Genomic DNA, 25,062 nt, shown 5'->3' with positions numbered 1-25,062 from the left:
CAAAGCAAACACTTTTTTCTTAACAAAGGCATATATAATTCATGATGTAATGAGTTCAGTCTAACTTCCCTTGAATGCCTGGTACCGTTTGGGTCAAGTCAACAACTGATTCCATTAAAATTTTATTAAATCCATGAAGCCATTGTGAGAATGATATACAGCGCGTCGCCCAAAAATAAGCATAATACTTTTTTGTATGACTCGGTCTTCAATTATGTAAATATATATTAATATTAAGCCAGTATTACTGCTACAGATATTGGGATTACTCGGCGGATCGTAGACATATTTCCAGAGGGGATAAATCTACCAACGTACTGGCATTAAACGTCACTAATATTTTTATAATTTAATGAAACGGGTAATGAGAACACAAGTCACTGGATGAATAAGGAGTGGCGGGGCTAACATATTAACGTAATATGATGCCAGCAACATGAATAATATTGCATCTCGTGACTGGAGAATGGTGGGATGAAATAACTATTAGCGTCTTACGTTCGCATTTTAATTTTAATATAGCACTGGGTAGTTGGGAAAAGGTAGGGCGAAATGACTATTAGCATGATATGATGCCAACTGTATACTGAATAGAACACGGGGTGATTAAGGAATGGTACGGCAAAAAAAACAACTTAGTGTAATGTCTGTTTCATAAAGCACTGGCTGACTGGGGAATGGTAGGGTAAAATATATGTAAGTGCATGGTGATGAATGCTGTGTTCAAATGAGTGCAGGGAGATAGGGGAACGATATGTTAAAACAACTATAATTGTCTTATGATGCCACCTCTGTGTTTATTTGAGCACAGGGTGAAAGGGGAATGTTAGGGCGAAATAACTATTAGAAACCTTTGATACCAGCTATATGTTAATCGATTACTGTGTGATTAGGAAATGGTAGAATGATATAACTATTTGTCACTTATGATAAGCCATGAATTATGTAATCGGTGAACCGTAGGCCGTGAGTTACTTTAGGCCGTTAATTACCGTAGGCACTGAATTAACGTAGACCGTAAATTACTGTAGGCCATGAGCTAGTTTGGCCATGAATTACCGTAGACTGTGAATTACTTAATTTTCAGACGAAATATGTAAGATAATTGACCGGAGTGAAATATCATCAATATATTCTCTACAACGTCGATAAGATAATGACCAAGAAAGTGTAGCTAGTTTAAGCCGTTTGCATGGTGCAGTGGTAAGAGTGGACCACTCGCATGAGAACGAACCAAGTTTAAGTCCAATATTGTGCATTGTTTCTTCCAACGTTTAGAGTGCTGTCTTGCCATAAATTAGGAAAGCGAGTTGTTTACTATTAACATTTGCAGTGCTAATATACCCAAAATATAAAAGAACAAAAACAATAATCCAGGGATATAGTACGAAATCTCCTATCTGCCTGCTACACACACACACACACACACACACACACATATATATATATATATATATATATATATATATATATATATATATATATATATATAAAATCTCGCGGGTTACAAAAAAACCAAAAATATTTTCACGCACTACATAAAAAACCAAAAATATTTTCACGTACTACATTAGATATACAAGTTATTCACTGGTGAAATAATGAGGCAGTATGGTTTGTAACATTTGTATCATGAACGATCTTCTCCAGTCACCTCTATATACAATACACTATCTTGCAGTGGAATAATTTGTGTGTGTGTGTGTGTGTGGTTTGGAATTTTTATTTAACTTTAAACATTTCAATCATATCGCTACGATATATATGCGGTGTGGCATTTTATACTGATGTCTCTCATTGGGGATTCATGCCGCAGACAGGTAGCATGATGGCCCACCCAGTCACTTTATACTGACACCTGGCCGACCAGTCCTAATACTAGCCTCTTAATGCTGAGCGCCCAGCCCAGCTAGTACCCACAGTGTACTAATAAACTCATTTGTATATTTGTAGCGACCACGTGTATTTTGAAGCTTAATATGCAGTGTCGAATTCGTCTTGAATAGCATTAGTATGTAATATTCTTTACATATATCTATATATTTACTTGATTAGTGTTTTTGACAGTGTATGATATCCACCGATATTTTAATTTCACCAAAAGGATGGGGGGAATGAGGTGGCTGACTCAATTAGCCTAACTCAGTCACAGTGTCCATGTACAGTAAGTATTATAAGGAGTTGCTTACAGAATACACAACCCACGGAACAAAATGTATGGAGACTGAAATTGTATTCCTTTTTGTTATTGCTTGCATGGGTAGTTTTATGTTGGCCTGCTTTCTGCTTCCTAGTACCAGTCAAGGGATGGATGGAAGAAGACAATGTCAACAACCAGATTGCAATCAGCCCAATACATTTCCACTGGAATAATCTCAGACGTCGATCTTATACTATATTTGGAATTGATCTCGGACACGGAGAGTGCAAAATATTGCAAGTAATCTCTGACTCGGAGCCTTTACCATGATGTCAATGATCTCAGACGCCGATTGTGTACAATGTTGGTCTTAGATGCCAATCATGCACTTTGTTGACATTGATCTCAGACGCCATTTATGTATGATTTTGATAGTAATTTAAGACACCGAACATGCACAAATTTTAGCAATAATTTCAAATATGTTTTATGCACCATATTGACAGAGATCGGAGGATGCCTAGCATGTTTCATACACCATCTATCGAAACCTAAGATTAATAATTATATTAGATCATATAGGTTGTGAATACATATCAAGTTCAATGGCATTAGCTAGTAGTCAGTGCAAATGCGTATGCTTTGCATAATATGACCTCTGTAGCTGAACGTGACCATACGAATACTGTAAATCGCATGTACCTACTATACATGTTGGTATAGGTTCTAGACCATACGTTAAATATGGTATCGGAATAAAGTCTCATCAGGATTGGCGATCTATTTGTGAGAATTATCTTACGTGTTGTCGAAGATCTAAGACTGTAAAATCACCCGACCAAATTAATGCAGAAAATCCAACAATGTCAATTATGTCATTCAAGAACATATATAAGTTAATTCAGTAATAACCTTGATATACAAGTTGGTGACAACGCACACGAGAACGTGGGATACGAATATCATGCATGACGTAAAAGCTAGCATACTTGAAATATTAGGACTCAGAAATGAACCACAACCATTTTCCTTAGATGAAAATGGCCGAATGTAATGACAACGTTACAGTACAGCCACTGAAACAATCCGTGTAAGAATGTAATATACAAAATAACAAGCGCAGGAAAAGCTGACAGACTTGTGCTAGAATATGTTTACAATTCTGCAGCGTAGAGCTGAGAGAGTTTCGGGAAACAACAGCACGATTAAATATGAAAAATATTCTCCTCAAGCCGCAAAGGGCGGAAAAATTAACACATTATTGAGGATGAACCAAATGTTCGGAACATTACGGACAGAATCACCGATGAGGCAGCCGAGTACGGTCACCATCACAAAGTTATAGAAATTAAATTATACAAGAAATCGCGCAATCTTCAAAATTATCCTTCGATTATTCCAATCGCATACAAATCAAATATAAACGTAGTAAAAAAAATTCCAAAATATGCGCCCGTGAATCATATCAGACATGACACAACTCTGCCCTCTAGATTTAAGGTTACCATTGTTCTCCTTGTCGAATTTGCTATGCCGGGTCATTCACCTAAAGATGGCTTTTTATTCTCTATCATATTGCAGTCATAGTTTCATATTGAGGCTTGTGAGATCTCGAGACATAAAGACATTGAGGCAATTAATTATTAAATTGATAAAATGTATGCAAAGATTTTCGAGACATTCGAAAAACACTCACGAGGCGTCAAGATGAATGTTTTCCAGTTATTTGATTGATGAGCGTCATACAAACCTTTTTAGCTGATCGAGCTATATACCAGTACGTAAGCATGTTACACTCAAGTCAGTGACAAATGTAAACAACAATGACAACGGGTATTTCGGTTTGGCCATCTTCTCCGTAATTCGTTTCCTAAATAACAGCACTGAAATTACAAGTAATATCGGGGTAAATGTAAGTCTGGTAACATTGAATTTAATGTAAAGGCTTCTGACACCATGCTTAAAAGGGTTTGAACAACCCAATCTTTACAACGCAGTTAACGTATTTGCTTCGAGTAAGGCTGTTGTTGAATATAATTTTGAGATTGCTGGCATGGGATCGGATGTACATAATTGCACCGTCGGCTGACGATCAACCAGGTCGTAGCAAAGACGATTTGCTTTCCACAATCGATGAAGCTCCTCTCATTGATGACCTTGATTCGAGTGAAGATAATTCCGTTGTGTACAACGATGAGATGCTTGAACACCAAGACAATAGAGCAAATATATTTTCCGACAGGTCGACACAAACATATATACGTAATCTATTTAATACAACAATACGAATTCAATGTGATATGTATCAACTGTCACATCTTGATGATTTTGACGTACATGGACTCGAAAACATTCATTGGACTTGCTTTGGCGCCGACCATTCTTGGGATGAGTTTCGGAGTATGATTGCATACGTCCGTTCGGGAGAGATATAACTACTTCTGGTTTAATTGACTGGTGGACCTCGCAAGCATCGAGTAGGCTTAGATATGCTAATTAAATGAGTAGCATATATATAATGTCACTAGCGGAGAAAAACGTAAGCAATGTAATATCAGAGTATGTTGACGATGCCAAAAAGCTGCTAGCGAACATTTGGAATTTACTCGTGGTGATATAGGCGCCCACGAACGTATTCAACATATATTGCGACTGAATGCAAGGGAAGACCTCACACAGTGATTTGAACAAATGTTTGCACTATTGATGAAACCAACCAACTTAATAAGCCCTACATTAGACACTGACATACGTCTATCATCATTTTATAGCCTCTGGCGGAACATCTGTAATTTCTTTTCTCGCGAAATCTACAGACTTACACCCAAACAAGCCTCGAAGAGAACGCCATGTCAAATAAGTAAACAAAAAGTTTTCAGTGCACCACAAGTTATTTTCACCCTAGGACTGACTGAGGTCTCGCTGAGGTGAAACAGTCACCAAGGACAATCGAAAACACTTTGCTTGACATTGGCAACCATCAACTCGCCTGTGTGTTCCACAGACGGCTGAAGTGCCGGACAGTGACCAAAATATTGACACAGGATTGCTGGTTTCGAAGCAGGACATTCGTACGAAGTATCAGATGTATTACATTAAGCTCCAGCATTTAGACCTCTTTAAACACTTATTGGCGGACATGTATTTCAAAGAACGTATAGACCCCGATGGCGTGGATTATAAATGTATTGCTGTAATGTGCTCTCTCTCTCTCTCTCTCTCTCTCTCTCCTAGACCGTTGTTTCAAGGCTTGGGTAGCCAAATGAGGTTTATTGACGCACAAGTAGACATTTAAAGAATTTGTAATCCAATTTGTCACGTTTTCAAATAATAATGTCCTATCACGAACTGATGGTTGCGGCTAGCGCAAGGCAGTTGTGAAAACAAAGAGCACAATACGAAACGATTGTGGGTTCACATGGAGACCTTCTCATGCAAAGTTGACTGGAATTATCCCCAACTGGTTGACATGAACTCAATGTAATCAACTTAATGATGCCAAGGAAAAGAACAACTCAGTGATGTTTAAGTTATGCAAGTTAGAGGTGACAACAAATATAAAAGACCGGAGGAATATCTCCAACCTTGGAGGCTACTCCCACGCTTTTGGAGCTGTGGAACCCCATGTCGTAGAAGCGGGAACGTTTTGGGGTCCGTCAGAATTGCATTCGAGTTGGGTCTGAAAAAGGCCGATGGAGGAAGCATAATTAAAGGAAAGGTCTTCGATTATACCAACGCGGAAGCCAAAGCTATTGATGGGAGACGGACTGTCTGCAAATCAGTTTTGATCGTTCCGTTTTGTAATTTAGATCGGAAATCCAGGTGGTACTATGCTAGAATCCGTTGCTGTACCATAAACATTAATATAATTTTCATCATTGAACACAAAGTTGCTTATCCTCCAAGCATAATTTAGACGCTTGGAAGGGTATTATGTGGGAGATAAAGTGATGTGGCGACTGTTCTATACTTTCTTACAAAAGTGTGCACATTGATCTTGGGGTACGTCTGTGTAGTGGAAGCAAAACGCACTGTTTGGTAGATTGATCTTTTAAGTTTTCGAAATAGTTCTTGGTGTCCAGTATAAAAATGAAGTTGCCGTGACAAGAGAAATAAAACTAATAGTCGATGAATGGTGACATATGTTTTGTGTAATCTTATTATTTGACATAATAAAAAAGGCATGACCCACTGGAAGCATAGATGTGACGTCGTTATTTAAACTATGCCATTTCAAGTCACCTAGCTTATAAAGAACAAAAAACACACAGAAAATTAAATATCAGCTGTAAAACTTAATTGCCGCCTAGTTTGAAGTTAACAACAAATGACGAGCTGTGCCTCTTTGTTCCGAAGCACAAGAGCAGCAGGATAATAGTTTCGACCCCAGCGACGAGTATATTTTCTGGGTACCTAGTCCGGTGGTAGTTGTACGTCTGATGCACCTATTGAGGTGGTTCACTCGCAATTGCTCGTGTAAGTTCTGCATTGTTGGTGCTAAACATATAATATGGTACAGGAGAAACGATCATAGCAAATTCTACGCTCTAACTTGCTATAACGGGGACGTTGGAACTACATTGTTCTCCTTCCAGCTCTCGTGGCATCTATAGGTAACACAACTGGATATTTGAGGGCAGGCTTTTCTTTTCCAAATTCCAAATCGGTCGCGTGACAAAAGAATGTGAGCCGTGAACTTAGTTATCTCACTGACTGGAGCCGTAACAATCACTCAGAAATATGTTTTACCGTCTAGGTCTCAGAAAACATGTCATGGGCATAAAGGTGCTCAAGCAGGCGATACAAAATAGTTCGGATAAGCCTTTCCACAATGTTATGCGCAAAACGGACACCGAACTCGCCACACCTGACCTGTTCGATGTTGTTTCACCAATAGTTTCCACACAGTACCTACAAACATCACCCCTGGAATTAATCTGCAGACGTTTGGGCCGCTTTCGCGGCCTAGCTTACATATACGTTCTGACTCAATCAAGGTGGTGAGCACAAAAAGGCCTTTACAAGGTCTGTCACCAAATATATCCTAACCCAGGAATCATACAAATTGCATGGTACGCTCTTGTGCAGCCATAATACCTTTTTTGGAGAGTAGTGAGTATCGGCTTTTTGTTTTCTTAGCCACACTTGATTGTATTCGAACTGCAAGTATTTTATCCGCAGCAACTCTACCTGGGTGTTTAATCTTGGTGACCTGTGAGACCATCTGGGATTGTCGAGTTAACAAATCCAATAGCGTGTCCGGACTTTGATTGCGCTGATATTGCATTGTTACTTTTTGGCTTCGCTTTTTAATATGTCTGTGTTTTATCACGCCTTCTGCAATCGCTACTAGTACAGGGCTGTTCCTTAAGAAGAGGTGGCTGAATATGATTGTCGAGGAGACCTGGATTACTAGATCATTGTTTAAATCATTCTCTAGTTCTCACAGTAGTCTATCAGCAGAATCCGTTGACGACCTTTGTGTTCAGACCAAACAGATGACTCGAACGAAGCAGATTTTCTTCAACCACTTAATCGCTCATTGAATGTAGATCTGCAGAGATAAGAGATCGGCTTATGAATTATTTCTCCTGGGGAAATGCCACTATCTCAGTCAGGCTGTGGCGTTGATGTACTAGTGTTTCACTAATGACCGTTGATGTGTATTCAGGCTTGGCCGCCATCCCATCCCTTGTAGTAGTTCCTCATTAGCATGATCATGACAACATCTACCATGGCTATTATCAAGTTTTGGTTGTAACTCACTTATAGCTTGACGATAGGCATCACCTAGTCTATCGTAAACCTTGCTGGTTTATGCAATGGGGAGGTGAAGTCTATAAAATCGAAGTGATATTGACACACAACAATATGATAATATCGCAGTGTGGTTGTAAGTTCCCAAAGAACTTGTGCTGGTTATCCGAAAGGGGATGGGTTGAGAGGCCCATCCAGGCGATAATAGAGGGCTAACACAAAGTGACCATTACTTCTGCATCGTTTTCTATGCGTTTGCTTGACCCATGCAGCACAAGCTCGTACTCATAGCGCTGGGGAGGCAAACTTGTTTGAATAGATGTAACCAACATCTTTCTACGAGATCTCCATAGCGTTTGGAACTCTCTTCGCTCCTGGTATCGCGCCTGCCCATGTCGATATATTTGATTTCGGACGCGTTCGACTGTCACCGGCACCATGTCAATAATTGGGTTGTAGAAATATTATGCGTCGGTACAAACGCCGCGTTTTGCACGAGCGTGATTATGGCCCTCATGCTTACAGCTGTAAGTAATTGTAAAGGCGAGCCTGAATGCGCTGACATATTGGCATTGTTGCTGCTGAAGTTGAAAAATCTGGCAATAGCAGCTGCCTTTTTGCATATGGTGTTTTGGTCACGACAACGGGTATCCGGATCCTCTTCACACCAAATGGAATGAATGTATTTCGTTTCCGTATTAAGACAGTCTCGCTGTCCTATTTTGGCGCAGTGTCATAAACTTACACTTCTCGCGACAAAATGCGTCTCTCATTTACATCACAACTTATCATTTGCTCATACTGACCAACATTGAGTCACGCAGACGGAAAATCGAAAATCATATTAATATCACTTGTGAAATTAAGAAATATACATACCAGTACAAAAGCCGCATTTCATGCTTTTTCCAATCAGTAACTCCTCATTAAAGTCCTTATCAGCTATTAGGATGAGACAAATCAATTTCCCGCAATAATACGAATCCAGCCATCATCAATGGCCTTGTAGTGCAGTTTGAAGACAGCTGTGGTAATCCTAACACAGTCTGGGGGCTGGACGTGTTGGTGCCCTCTTGTTTTGTGGATAAACCTATGCATGAAACAAAGCTATAAATTCACACGAATAAAACAAAAACAAAATTTCACTTGACATGGTTCAATCAAAGTGATCCACAGTTGCATTTGGAAATCTTATACTTTGCCATTGTAATTAGAATATGCATAAAATATTTCGGCAGAAATTATAGAATGCATTATAAAACATCATTTATTTACCAAAAAAATTAAAATAAATTGGCTGGCAAAAACCTTGAATAACATCATTTCGTGGAGTTATATGATTCACGGTATGAATGATACGGAAAAATGGGGACCAGTCTAAAAAGGGGTTAGGATAAAATAGAGTGTATATGAATTTTGTTGGCCATGGATGATTTATAATGAAAGGTATCATCTAGTAAAATGAATCTTTTGAGAGCTTAACATGTTAATGAAAAGAATGAGACGTTATTTAATTGATGGAATTTCAGTCCTTTTACAGACTTGAGTGTGGGAAACATGTTTTTGAAATTAGCACCGGACTCTTTGGTGGGAAATTGAAAGTACATATTTCAAACACATGTATATAAAGAACATGCCGCAGTTTGTATGGTTTTCTCTACACAGACCTTGTCATCAAAGATGTGTCTATACTGATAGATATACGTTTGATGTTGAACGTTTAGAAATCTAGTGTCAATGAATTTTTAATATCATAGTGTTTTGCTTAGGTTTACATTGGAAGCTGAGGTGGTACCATGAGCCCTTCAAGAGAATAACAGCCATACAGTGGTTCCACATGCATGTACAATTAATATTAATATAAATGCAAATGTATGGTTCTATTTGTAGATAACAGGCAAGATGAATACATTTGTATGGCTCAAAATTACTTTCAGTGGAATATTAAAGACACTTTCAAATATGGCAAATACTTCCATAATAACGTAGCGATGAAGTGTGTAGACTTAACAATGCCTGGTGGAGTGTTTTGCACCATGGTTAATATCTATACAGATATATAAAGCAGAGACAGTTTTCCATTTGTACAGTAATTGTGGACACCAATGGGATATTTCCTAGTAGTGTTCTGAAACATTATGCTACAGATATGATCACGTATCTCTCCCACCATGCCTTTAATGGCGATGAGCCCACACGACCAACTGTCCCACTAATTTCATTCAGTAAATAGTTTGAAACTTCACATGTTATAGTTTTATTGTCTTATGCCTACCGTATTTTAGTTTTAAATTATTTGTGATTTGGGGAACATTTAGTCAATTTCTGATATTAATTTTCTTCTCTGTAGTAATATATGCACATATAGCTGGTCACCTTGATCTTCCACTCATTAATTGTATGCTATGACCAGGCTGGTAATATATTTCAATATCAACCTGATAAGGTATCTCTTAATTAGACATGTTTATTAAGGTGTTTTTTTTCCTTCAAATTCTGAAAATAAACAATGTATAATATGTCCAATAATATATAATTAGTGAAATAGAATTCAGTAATTTCTTTCTGAAATAGGGTGAACTATTTCATGTATTTCATAAAAGCAGTTAAAATATATGAGAACACATTACTCCTTTACCTAACTCTTTATTTGCACCCTCCAAAAATCACTCTCCACGGCAACTATATCGTTTGAATGGACATCATTATACCTCTGTTCTACTCCCTGCCTTGGTTTGAGTATGCGAGTCATTAGTTAGTGTCGATTATGGGAATCATTAGTTAGGGTTGATTATGTGAGTCATTAGTTAGGGTCGATTATGGGAGTCATTAGTTAGGGTAGATTATGGGAGTCATTAGATAGGGTCGATTATGGGAGTCATTAGTTAGGGTCGATTATGGGAGTCATTAGTTAGGGTCGATTATGGGAGTCATTAGTTAGGGTCGATTATGGGAGTCATTAGTTAGGGTCGATTATGGGAGTAATTAGTTAAGGTCGATTATGGGAGTCATTAGTTAGTGTCGATATCGTTACCCTGAATCTACAGCAAACCACCCATTGCAGTGGTTCTCCATATATTTACTTAAATAAGAATTTTTCATCATAGCTCAAAGCATTCATATATCCAGGCCATCAACATATTAATCTGCAGTGTGGCAGTTTATAATGATGTCAAGCGCCCAGTCGCTTTATCCTGATACGACGCCGGCCTGCCCTTACACTAACCTCTACATTCTGGGCGCCAAGCGAGGCAGCTGCTATTTCTATTGGTATGTCTTTCGTATCACTTGTCCAGGGTTCGAACCCGAGGTGGTCCACATCAGAGCTGGATGCTCTAACCACCTAGGTCAATGGAGCAGTCACATGCATATATGAAGCATACCCCAAACAATATGTGATATTAAGACCCAACCAAGCCAGCTTACGTCAGTTTCCTCCATTTATCATTTACCTCTAAGTGTCACTTAACCATGGACTTTTTAAAAGAGTTATTACCAGCAGTATTTGACCAAATCTTGTAAACGTAATTAGTTTCACATTTTTCATTGATACTTCACCATGAAAATCGATAAATATTATCGTCATCATCTGAATATATGGGAAAAACCCACAAATTAATTTTTGCTAACGGAACTCTTTTAAATATTAAAAGTGTAGCTTAATGCAATATAAAGTAAACTGATACGATTTTTAATGCAAATTAGTCCAGCATCTTGTGACAGATTGTAATGAAATTTTGTTATTTACTTCGAATTTAACAAATTTCTATTAGTTTCAGAACTTACTGTTATATCTGCATTAATTCATTTGTACATGTATGTATGTATGTGTGTATGTATGATGCAGAATGATAAATGAGTGTAGTTTTTTGTACATACATTATTATTATTTGCAATCATATATGCAATACGTGTGAGACTGGTATGTGTATAAATATATGTCTGACCAATCACACATGACAAGATGCAAATAGTTGGTCATCTAACCTGACCTGGTGCTCAACGAATTGAGTGGTCAATGGGCATTGTAATGTCTGCTGCATGGTAGTTGATTGGCATTTGTCCCTCTGATAGAGGATGTCAACAGAGCTGGGATAACCCTGCCTGGTGTTGATTCTGATGGTCAATGGCCCATGTAATGTCTGCTACATGATATATAATTGACATTAGCCCTCTGATCGACACCGACAGTAGATACTGGGTAACCCTGCCTGGTGTTGGTTTGAGTAGTCAATGGGACATGTCTACATACACATTGTCGGGGTTAAAGCATGTTGTTCGATTTCAACAGTGTAATGACACAAGTTGTACCTTATTTAATAAAAAAACAATAAACCAATAATAAACCATCCTTCCTATTTCATCATCACACTTACATTCACCAGAAAGAAATTGATATAATGAAAGAATAGTTATAAGTATTTCAGACTGTATTTATATATGTATATTTTATTTTCAAAAAGTTTGAAGGGTGGGGACATTTTTTATTATTATATCACATCTACAAAAGATGGACACAAAAAGACACAAAAAATAATATTTAATTTTATTCTTTTTAAAAATGGATGTAAATTTGTACAGGAAATCGATAAAAACAACGTTAGAGTATAAACTATTAACATTAATCTTTTATTATATACAAAAATCATTTTTATGATAATGAAACAGGAAAAATTATATCGCTGTAATTAAACAATTCAATTGGAATAAAACAATAAACACAGATGGAGAGCCGCATGCTCATACTGCCCCCTAACCGAGCCGCTAATATTTCAGGCAGGTAGAAATGATCATATTACGGGCTTTCGCACCTATAGGTAGTCAAAATTAGCTTGGAGTGAACATTTGCCAGTGTCGTAATGAATAATTTGAAATATAAATGCTAGTTACCCAAAAATATCACTTGGACACAATAATTAAGCACTGGGACCCGTTTCACGACGCAATGCAAGTTTACGCATACAAGGTTTTCGTCATTTTCTAAACGTAAGAAACCACTATGCCATTCGTAAGTGTGTTTCTCAAAGATATCCGTAGGAACGTTTCGTATGTCTAAGAAAAACAAGTGTGTAAGTTACTCTTTTGCATGTGATATAGATAACAAATCGGTAAAATACGGCAAGATCCTTACAAAGAACGTAGACAAAGATGACGAAAACAAGAACAATAACAATACAATAACCCCCAAAATATCGGGGCAATACATGTCTTGACCTATTGGTCATAGCGAATAAATATAGGCATTATTTATGATGTGTGTTTATATATATATATATATATATATATATATATATATATATATATATATATATATATATATATATATGTGTGTGTGTGTGTGTGTGTGTGTGTCTGTCTGTCTGTCTGTCTGTGTCTGTGTGTGTGTGTGTGTGTGTGAGAGAGATGTTGTTTAACCAGAAGTCGGTGAATAAACATCATTTAATTTCCTTATGAAGGAAACGGCTAAGCCATATTTCTTTAGTTATCTCTATCAAAATTGTCATCTAATCACTTCACTACATTTGCTGACTTTCATTGCCTTAAAATATATGAGTGTACCTAATTGAAGTCCTCATGCTGATATTTCCAAAGACAAAAATGCAGATTCCACCATTATAAACGAGAACGTAAATATAACAAGTGATGCAATTCTTTGTGTCAGCCACAACCTTCTGAACTCTTTTGTATTCATTGCAATGCAAATAATATAACTAGTTTGGTTTTAATTTTAATTTTGCGTAAATTATTTGCCATTTTAATACCAAAATCTGAAGAGAAACAAATTAATTCATTCTTTAACAACAACACCCCCCCCCCCCATGTGTGCAGTGTTGCCAGACCTTATAATAGAAAATATTACATTGCATACAGTGGAATGAGATGTAGATTCATTGTCTAAAATATGGTAATCTTCTCTAAGTGCTCTCTCTCTCTCTCTCTCTCTCGTCATAAAGTCTCTCAACATAGGATTAAGATAAGTTAATGACCATTTATGTTTAGTATGTTTTTATGTTTTGTTCCATAAAGCATCGCGAATTGTCCCTATCAATTAGAATAAGGGCCTTATGCACCCACCAACCCCCTTTCTACTATTTCCACTCATTAATAGTGTTGGATTAATGGGCAAAGCATCTAATTGTGACCACAATGTTATGAACATTTGAAACAAAAACAAATTTCGAACTAATGTGTTTCATACTTTTGTAGTTTCCCTAGATGTCATTTTTCCAAAGTTTCAACTGGCCAGATTAATATTTGGCTCTCTTTTCCAAATGTCTTATTCACACTGACGTTTAGCTAATTAAGACCTTGTAGTTGCACAGATTTCTCATCTGTTCTATCATCTAAGACATCAGGATCATTCTCTTTTGACCTTCGTTGAGTAAGCATTGCACTGCTTCTCCAATCGCGATCGTCGTCTTCTCACATTTACCTCATGATTTGTGTGTGATCTTGAAGACATATACACCCAATATTTTGCATTGGCAAGCCTTTTACAAATATAATGATTGGCTCTGCATTAATTGATTTCTAATAGACATGAGGGGGTCATGACTGGTGACAGTTTTTTCTGCAGTGCTTCACTAATCCATATGAAATACCACAAACTCTGGCTACACAGTTTGTGACCTTTTCCGCTATCAAACTTGGACCTACTGGGCGTCAAATTCCATACAAACTTGGCAGCAAGCCAATTCTTGTGTTACGCGTTTAGGCTCGAATAAACAGTGACACAAGAAAGAGTGAAAACAACAAGCTTTGAAAAATTTAACAAATAATTTATTTCCCTAGTATTGAAATGTTCTAATGAATTCAAGATCTGGTCCCGACGAAGAATCCAAGATGGAAGACGATAACGTATGCTGTATTATGTTCAATGTTGTTGTCTACAGTTCCTTGTAGGAACACAATAAATAATCCTCCGGTTTTTGGAAATCCAATTACATTTTTTAAGAAATGTCTTTGTTCAAGAATTCTGTACGATCACAAAAATATTACCAGAGAAGCGAATTAATCTTTTAGAATCCGAATAATCTGAAGAAAAATTAACATATGACTCGAAAACTGGCTTCAACAGAAGGAAATGACTTGACATCAAGCGTTTTAAGCCCAAACTGTCTAAATTCTCTCTAAGCATCACTTATTAAAACTAACTAATGCGCAGTAGAGGATCACTTGATCATGTTTACATATGAAAAATCACGTAGCCCCAGTATGACCTTGAAAATACCAATCATTTTACTCTGAGAAAATAAGTTGTTTACTTCACTAAAACTATTTACAAGCCTATGGTCACGTATTAAATGCAGCCTCGATCTCACGCTAATTATTCCCACAATAAAAATAAAAAAGAACTTGCTGACGTGACTGTTACTAAATTTGAATTAAGGTCGGGAACCAGGTCAGCCCTATGTGTTTACAGAAAAGAACAGTCAAGGTCAATCCATTTTCTGGAAAAAGTATGAGCTCCTAGTAAACAGAACTACATTATTGTGACATATAACGAAATTAAAAAAATAGAAAGATTTTAAAACTTCCAAACAATTAAATCAGCTATAAATTAAATCAAATATACATAACACTATTCATAATATTGCCCATAACCATATGTCTAATAAAGTCATTTAGATTTTCTCCAGAACACACTGCCTTGCTAAAAGGCTGTCGATATCATGATAATTATACTCCTCAAGCAGCAGAGGGGGCGAACAGACCACTTGTCTGAAACCTAATTTGCTTAAAGTATAAGCTTCTTCCGAAATAAAAAAATAAGGTCACTACTACCCTGACCGAGAGTTGTGTTTACATACCGGAGGTCCTGCCCCCTCTGCTGCTATCAATTAAAAAATTATCGTATTAATAATGCCACCAGCCAAGGAATCTCACACTGCTAGATTATCTCGAGAAAGACTAGAAGCAATGAAAACATTTCTTCATGTTCGTGATTCTGTTAGACAAAAATTGCAAGAACGTCAAGAAGCCCAAGTTGAATTTGCAGAACGCACAGAACAGGTATTTAAACCGGTTACAAAAATTACTGAAAGAGTTGCAGAGGCTACTGTAGGTTTACTTCCATCAGTAAAACAAACCGCTGAGCAAACTGAAAAAAATAGCGGCGAGAACTAAGAAAACAAAAAAGATTTTACGAGATCTTCCAGATGATATAGCTGCAGCTCAACCTCCACCCGACGGCGAAGAAATACTTGAAGGTATTGGTAAAATTCGTACTGAATTTGCCGACGTGAAAAAAAGAACTTGCATCTAAACCAATAAAAGAAAATGTTGAACTGATTAAAAAATTTAAAAAAGAGGTTATTGACGATATTAAAAATACTAAAGAATATGATTTACCTGCAAAAATACTAATTGGTATGTATGATAAATCTAAAATGTTAAAACCCGGTTATGAAACCGTAAATAATGACATTTTTTAAAAATGGATATATCGTGTATATTACAACAAAAAACAAGTCAGACGTGATGAATTCGATGCACATGTTAAAAAATAGAAATACTTAATAGAGAGTTTAATGAATAACAACAATCTTCTCCGCCGCAATCCCCCCAGCAAGAGCCTTCCTATCAGCTCCCTCCACTTCTGCAACAAATAGAACAACAACAATCTTCTTCACCGCAGAAAAAAATGTTGAAACCATCTAGAGAGAAAAGGAAACAGATGGCAGAAGAAATAAAGCAAAAAGTACAGGAAGAAGGGAAACGAAGAGAAGAAATATTTAGAGATGTGGAAACTAAACAGCAGGAGAAATTACGTTCACTGGGTAAAGAAAGATATCCTGGCGATGACGCTACTGGAAGTGGCTTAGGAGGTGGTTTTATTGCCTGTCCTAACAGTGTTCTTTCTGACGTAGAACGACTAGAAATACTGATTGGAAAACGTACAGGAAACAATTCTTCAGAAATTGTTAATGAAATATCTGATATTTGTCGAAGATTATTTCAAGGTGGTATTATGGATTGCAGCATTTACCGTTCCCTTATTGATGAAATTGCTGATGATTATCACAGCGACTAAACAATTGATTAATCAGTATACAAAAATGATTATACACACTGCTCAACGTGGACCGATCATGGCCAGGGTAGTAAACTCACGACTGCCAAATTACAAAGCAATTTACGGAGATGGACTTGGTGATGTTGTTCAGGGTCTATTTAGAAGGATGGCTCCAAAAGCAATACCGATTGCAAAACAATTAGGGATGAAGGCTATTGAGGCTGTTCGTGATAAAATTCCTGGCGCTATTGGTAATCTTGCCAGTAAAGCGTTCTCGACAGTCAAGGACAGACTATCTCGATTAGTACGAAGAAAATAGCAGCAACAAATGAAACTGGCCAGTACTGAAGTTATGCCCGCAAATGTCAATAAAATAATAAATCAAGCCGCAAATCAAAAACTAGCGGAATTATCTGAAGAAGCAGAAAGAAATATAACTGCAAATTTAATGGCGGGAAGTGGTCTTCAACGATAATTTAGATCACCATTTGGAAAATTGGTAATTATAATAAAATGTTCAAGCGGATATCCGACCCAGCATTTGACATGGATGCACCGGTCCTCAAAGATGAATCAGTACGTGATTATCAATTTTATTCCTATGACGCAAGACAACCAAATCAGCGAGGGAGAATCGAATTACAGGTTCAGGATACAAGTAGATATTTCTTGCCCGCTGAGGCTTTTATTGAAGTAGAAGGTGAACTTGTAAAGGCGGATGATACTAACTACGGCGTCAATGACCGAGTTGGTTTTGTCAACAACGGGATTATGGCACTGTTTAATAGTGCCACATACATGATTGATGGAAAAAATATTGAATCAATTCAGAATGATGTTGATGTTGCTACAACATTAATTGGTCTGGCGAGATATTCTGATGATTACACAAGATCAGCCGGTCCAACAATAATGTTTGCTAAGGATATTACCAACAGCGCTGATCATGTTCAATATATTAAAATACGGACACCAGTAGGTACTGCAGTTGATCCTCAACCAGTTGCTGATGGTCTGAATATGCAGCCAGACCAGGTGCTGCTTTTGATATCATGGGAAAAGTTAATGCAACTTACAACTTAGGATTTGCAACACGCCGAGAAGCGTTGTCAGGAGATAATAGAAATTTTTCATGTGCAATTCCACTGTCTCACATCTTTGGATTTTGCAGAAATGTTAGAAAGGTCATCTTTGGAGCTAAACACACAGTTGTGCTCGCAAGAAAAAGTGATGATAATGATGCAGTCTGGCGAGGTGTTTGTGTTGCTGATGCTGATAAAGTAAATATAACGAAGCTTTCATTGTGGATGCCAGTAATGATTCCATCTATTGCTGAAGAACAAAAATTACTCTCTTTTACGGATCAAGGCGGTAAATCATTGCTATCATGGTTAACAGTAACCACAGATGCTGCTCAAAATAATGCCAATGGTTTATTTACATGAAATATGGCATCACAGCAAGGTGTTTCTGCGCCACGACGTATTTTTATTGCGCTGCAAAATAATGATCGGACGAATAGTCAAGAACATTCACATATGATATTTGACAAACTTGGAGTTGATGAAGTTTCCTAGCGGATAAATGGACAACAAGAACCAGCTGAAGATATATTGTTAAATTTTGGTCAAAATCACGTAGCGCGTGCATATCGTCGTTTGATGTCATTTATGTGACGTGATCAAAACGTGGATACTGGGCTGCAAATATCACAGTTAGATTTTATAAATCTGTATCCGATTTATTACTTTTCGCTGGAGCATCTTGATTTATCCAAGCAATCTGTCGTTGATATACACTTTCGAGGTCGTGTTACTGACCTGCCAGGTTATGCCGCCTACAGAGCAATCGCGGTGATACTCAGTGACAAAGCGATGTTGCTTGAAGGTGGTAGTGGTCGAATGAGGGTTATTGATCCACCAGTGGAAAATCTTTAATCACCATTTGGAAAATGGCGAGTATTATCTTAAAATGCCATATCATCACGTTAGTGTCCGTCTGACTCTTGGTCAGATTAAAAACCTTCAATCAAATTCAGCAAAGAACTGCGGAATGAAATTATCACTAAAGCGAGACCAGATCACAGACGGTCAAAATAAATTATCATTATCAGAACGTCAACTTAAGCATTTCAACAGCGCTAAACAATCAAAAACAGGCGTCAAACTTAATCTCTCTGCGGGTGCGGTTAAAGACTCAATTAAAACAGGCGGTATGTTTCCACTTCTCGTGGCTATTCCAGCATTAATTTCCGCAGCGGCACCTGCCGTAGCAAAAGCAGCTGCATTAGGTGCTGTTGGAACCGCTGCTGAAATGGCTCTAAAGAAAGCAACAGGGCGAGGATTAAAAAATAGAGGGACCGGATTAAGATTGCCGGGATCTCGTTGGGGAAGAGGTCTGAGGCTTCCAGGAACACTCCGTTAATTATTCCAGCATCAAATTTTGATTTACTTGATGCTGTTAAACAACTAAAAATAAAAAACTTCAGAGGTGTTTTTATGCTGGAATGGCTCTAAAGAAAGCAACAGGGCGAGGATTAAAAAATAGAGGGACCGGATTAAGATTGCCGGGATCTCGTTGGGGAAGAGGTCTCAGGCTTCCAGGAACACTCCGTTAATTATTCCAGCATCAAATTTTGATTACTTGATGCTGTTAAACAACTAAAAATAAAAAACTTCAGAGGTGTTTTTATGCGAGATCAATTGCCGGACCGACCAAACAGCGCTGAAACAGGTAATATTAATCTCGATGATAATTCAGGAACTGGTACTCATTGGACCGCATTCGCAATTGATCCACGTGGAATCGTTTATTTCGATTCGTACGGGTTAGCTCCACCTCGTGAGTTTATCAAGTATGTCGCGTCACTTCACGCAGCAGTTTGGTATTCAACGCTACCAACACAAACAATGACGGATCCGCCAATATGTGGCAGTGAAGTAATTAATGTACTCGACGCTATATCAAAGTCCACCGCGGCACCTCATAAAGTCGTGCATGATTATACAAGTAACCGCTTCGTTTTGAACAGATCTTAAATTATAATGGTTGATATTTACGGAAGATCTTCTTCTACCAGTAAGAAAAAAAAATCCGACATTGATTTGTCGAAGTACGCGACTAAAGATGAGCTCGCTGATATTATGAACCTGGCTGGCGTTGATCGAGATGAAGTTGTTGTTTTTCAGGACCGATACGGAAAACTAAAAACGAGCAATATCAAATGGAATGATATAGTTCGACGAGTACTCGGTGCGGTCACGGATAACACTCCTGTGTTTACTAACGGCGGTAGAATCAGGGATTCAAGTATGTCGTTTATAACCATCAGAGATGAAATTGCAAAAAGTGTTGCTAATCGTGTAAGAAACACTGGCAACATAATGACAGGTGAACTCAGCATGAACGGAAACAAGATAGTAGTTTTAAGAGATCCAACATCCGACGAAGATGACGCGACGAAAAAATACATCGACGTAAACTACAATACCGTTGACGGTAAAATATCCACGTTGCAGGCCGAGCACAGCACCGTAGATGGTAAATTATCCACGTTGCGGGCAGAGTATGATGTGCACGTAGGCGCTTCTGGAAGATTTCGAAGAAATTTTCAAAAAACCAATGAAGCCATCGATAAATTCTTCGGTACTCCGCACGCCGTTCACATAAAACTTTCTGACATCAAAACTAACCTTGACGCAACTAAAAAACATTAGAAGATGTCGTAAGTGGAATTCCTGATATCGTTAACAAAATTAGTCTGATTAAAATTTCAGCCGGAATAACTCCCGGGCATATTACTAATATTGTATACACGGTGTCATCTGGATTCGCAACATGGTCACATCAAAATAAAACTATTAAATATACCGCAACAGTCACTGGCGTGTACAGGCTGTCTGTGTTTAGTGCTGCAAAATTCGAGATTTTCACAACGTACCCATGGCGTCATTCCACCGACAAGTTTTCTGGAGTTGTGTCTATCATATTAAATAGCGGAAACGAAGAAATATTTGTTCTGGAAGCAGCTGATAAGAAATTAACCGCAGCATCTTTCTGGTGGTGTCTAGAATTTGTAGCTGAAACACCTCAATTGGTTACTGTGTAAAATATAATGAGTACCTCAGCATCGCAACATTACAGGTACAATCAAGCACGTGAATGGCAAACGAACTTAAAAAATCGAGTCGAACAATATACGGTAAAAATAAAGAAATATCGACGACGACTAGTTGTCGTTTACGTAATCGTTTATTCAGTTTCCGCTGTTGTTGTGTCCACTAGTGTATTATTATCAACGATAACAAAGATGGCGCCAGTAGCCGTAACAATCTGTATTTCAGCTACAACATCAATTGCAGGTGTGCTAAATATAATTGCAAAAAAGATAAGTACTTGCACGAATAAAAAATTATCCGATTACATGATAAAGTTGCACACGGCGAAGGTAGCATATTCGAAGTTATCTTCGTTGTTATCAACAGGTCTTAATGATGGAATTATATCTGATTTTGAGTTTACAGAAATGATTAAAATATACAACTGTGCTGGAATTAAAGGCACAAACATATTAAATAATGAGATCACTTTAGAGCTACTCCAGCAGATCGTGACAAACACAACTCCGCTGAAAACAGCGATAATCTCAGTAAGTTCGATTAATCCTGAATTTAACATCAATTTTCCGGCAGCAATTCCAGTAAAAGAAATTGCACTAGCACAATTACGAGTATATCACAGTTGGCCAAATATCAGATCGAAATCATTTAATGGTACACCAGCAAATAATTCGCTTGTATTTGCTAATAAAAATAAAGATGATGGAACAGCTGACTGGGTCGTTGTTGGAATACCAACTGGCAGTTATGAGATTGAAGAGATCAATGAAGAATTTGCGCGTAGAATAAAATCAATAACGGGAAAAGAAGCAAAAATATCAATTAACGTTCATGAGCCAACTTTATCAGCAACGATTGAAATACATTCACCTGATTACGCCGTTGATATGTATTAATCATCGATAAGATCAGTACTAGGTTGGCCTGAAATCCCGCCGGAATATCATGGACCACCAGAACCACGTCGGGATGATTTTACAGTAAATGAAAATAAATTTATAACAACTCCTAAATACCGAAATTTGTATCCGTGGAATGGAACCAGTGCATGGAAAGTTTATACTTTCAGTGGTGAAATAAGATATTTGGAGGTTTATGAAATGTATTCCGGCCCTATTAATTCTGAAGTCAAACAATCAATCGATAATATACAAAATTTGTTTTTGTCGTTATCGCAACATTATAATGATGATATGAAACAACAGATCATTGAGTCAATAAAACATCTAAATCAATTGGAATCAGATTATAATTATGTTAATGAAACTTTCATTAGGGAAGTATTTAATCATGCAAGAGCAGAGTTTGCCCTTCCTTCCCCCCGGCCTGGAAGGCCATTTATCAATTATTACAGAATAACAGAAAAAGAATATGAGAGGGAAGGTGATTTTGAATTTACGGTATCAACATTTAAAAAAGATAAACTAAAAAAATTATTGATACAAATTTTCCTAAAATCATCGAATCATGGAGACAAATAGCCCCACCACCGCTTCTTTACAAACATGATAACGACCCATACGGCGGCAGCAGACAGGTTTCACCAGGAATCGTTTATATCACATCGACAATCGCGGTTAATCTCGTTTGTGATGTGATCGATGGCAGCTATCAAATAGATCTTGGAAAATCAAATCAGGCTCAACAAGGATACATTTTATACACGTTCACACCACAAGTACCCCATGGGGATTTGATCGTACAAGTGCCAACCAATCCTGTATATCTGCGGTACCATAATAATATGTTAACACGAATAAATTTTAAACTAACTGACCACCTTGGACACTTAATTGACCTGAGGAGAGAGGAATTGATTGTGAATCTGTATGTGAAATCTTAATGATTTTTCAGAAATATTTTATTTATTCTAAAATATTTTATTCATTCAGAAATATTTTGTTTATTCAGAAATTGATGGGGTGGTTTGGTATAAAATCGATCGGTTTGTTAATTCTGATGGGGTGGTTGGTACTCAAAATCATGCAAATCAATCAGTTTGTTGATTTTGATGGGGTAAATGATATATAAAATTGTGCAAATCAATCAGATTGTTTATTTTGATGGGGTGGTTGGTACTTAAAATTGTGCTAATCAATCAGATTGCTTGTTCTGATGCGGTAAACGGTACTTAAAATTGTGCAAATTGCAATAATTATTATAATCTGAAATATTTTATTCTGAAATAATTATTATAATCTGAAATATTTTATTCAGAAATATTTTATTTATTTAGAAATTGATGGGGTGGTTGGTACTTAAAATCGTGTAAATCAATCAGTTTGTTGCTTCTGATGGGGTAAATGGTACATAAAATCGTGTAAATCAATCAGTTTGTTAATTCTGATGGGGTAAATGGAACTTCAAATCGTGTAAATCAATCAGTTTGTCAATTCTGATGGGGTAAATGGTACTTAAAATTGTGCAAATCAATCAGTTTGTTAATTTTGATGGGGTGGTTGGTACTCAAATCGATCAAATAAAAACAATTCAGAATAAAAAAATATTTCAGAATAAAAAAATATATATATTTCAGAATAAATAAATTTAATAAAAATAAACAGTAGCAATGATGAGCGGTTATCATTCATGGGTTTTCCTGCACTGGCCTGTGTGTCTCCATGGGATCCTTTGTTTGAGACTATTTTTATGGTCTTTTCTCGGCATCCCATGATCGTTTCTTTTAGCCAAACATTTTTTCTAAATTTTTTGGTGGGTACCCATGTGACTTAGAGCTTATGCATCCACGCTACTGTTTATTTTGGGGGCGTCATCTCCGTAGAATTTTTCTAACCGAAACGAACAGCGCCATGTACACCCCCCAGGAGAAATCCCGGGGTTGCTAAAACGCACTCACACTGCGTGGTTTCGTAGTGTGAGATGTACATGGGCTGCTGCCGCCCCCACTTTTATATAGGAAAAACCCTACCATAGATACCGTAGACAGTATGTCTGTTACGAGATTCGAACTGGAGACCCCCAGAATGAGAGTCAGCTGCGCTACTATTTGCGCCATAGTCCTAATCTGACTGTATACGCTTTAAAAGTTATTATATAGTTAACCATCACTGAAGAAATCAGTACTGGGTATTTATTGCTACAAACTTAATATTAAATCATTCGATTAAACAAATGAACTCAGTATAGCTAATTTTTCAGTTCTGAACACAGATAAAACGTACAAGTCAGATTTAAAAAGTTAGTTATTTTTCGGGATAATACATGTACCTAAAAAACGTTCTGGCTAATTGCTATCGCAGAAGATATATACATCACTATAAACTGCCACACTGCAGACATCGTAGCGAACCAGGAAAACCGAACGAATTTAATAAAATAAATATATTGTTTGTGCTAAATACGGTCACTCTGATATAAGAGAGATAATTGATACTATTCCTGTAAGACCTTTCAGTTCTGAATACAGATAAAACGTACAAGTCAGATTTAAAAAGTTACTTATTTTTCGGGATAATATATGTACCGGAAAAACGTTCTGGCTACTTGTTATTATCGCAGCACTATAACACGACTATCGATAAATGGACCATTACCGGATTTTAACTGCTACACTGTAGACATCGTAGCGAAACAGGAAAACCGAACGAATTTAATAAAAAAATATATTGTTTGTGCAAAATACAGTCACTGATATAAGGGAGATAATTGATACAATTCCTGTAAGACAACGGAAAATAACTGATATTCTTCCCGTTAGCCAGCTCTAGACAGATCAAAATTAAATAAGTGCGGTTTACATCCAATAACTCCAATGTACTTTGAAATGAATGGATAATTGACATACATGAATACATCGCAAATTTGAAATAGATGTACTGTCCATTTCATTTAAAGTTGGAGGGTACAACAATTTTCCGCTTACGATCGTAAACACGGTCAAAGGGAAGTAACTCAATTACATGAGTATACTCAACGGAGTTATCCCCCTTCTTCAGGTAAGTAGTGTACGAGCCCACTACAGACCCAAATATTAAATAAATAGTTAATAAATATAATTCGAGGTAATTTGA

General features: G+C 37.2%; 1 protein-coding gene across 1 annotated transcript in view; it reads left to right on the top strand.

Annotated features, from left to right (window-relative positions):
* Positions 1-25,062, top strand: part of LOC149775943 (uncharacterized) — a 151,727-nt gene that overhangs the window by 43,383 nt on the left and 83,282 nt on the right. The window lies entirely within an intron of this gene.

The sequence above is a fragment of the Sinohyriopsis cumingii genome, chromosome 18 (genome assembly GCF_028554795.1).
Source record: "Sinohyriopsis cumingii isolate HCF-2022 chromosome 18, ASM2855479v2, whole genome shotgun sequence".
NCBI lineage: Eukaryota > Metazoa > Mollusca > Bivalvia > Unionida > Unionidae > Sinohyriopsis > Sinohyriopsis cumingii.
This window is presented reverse-complemented; position numbering and strand designations above follow the sequence as displayed.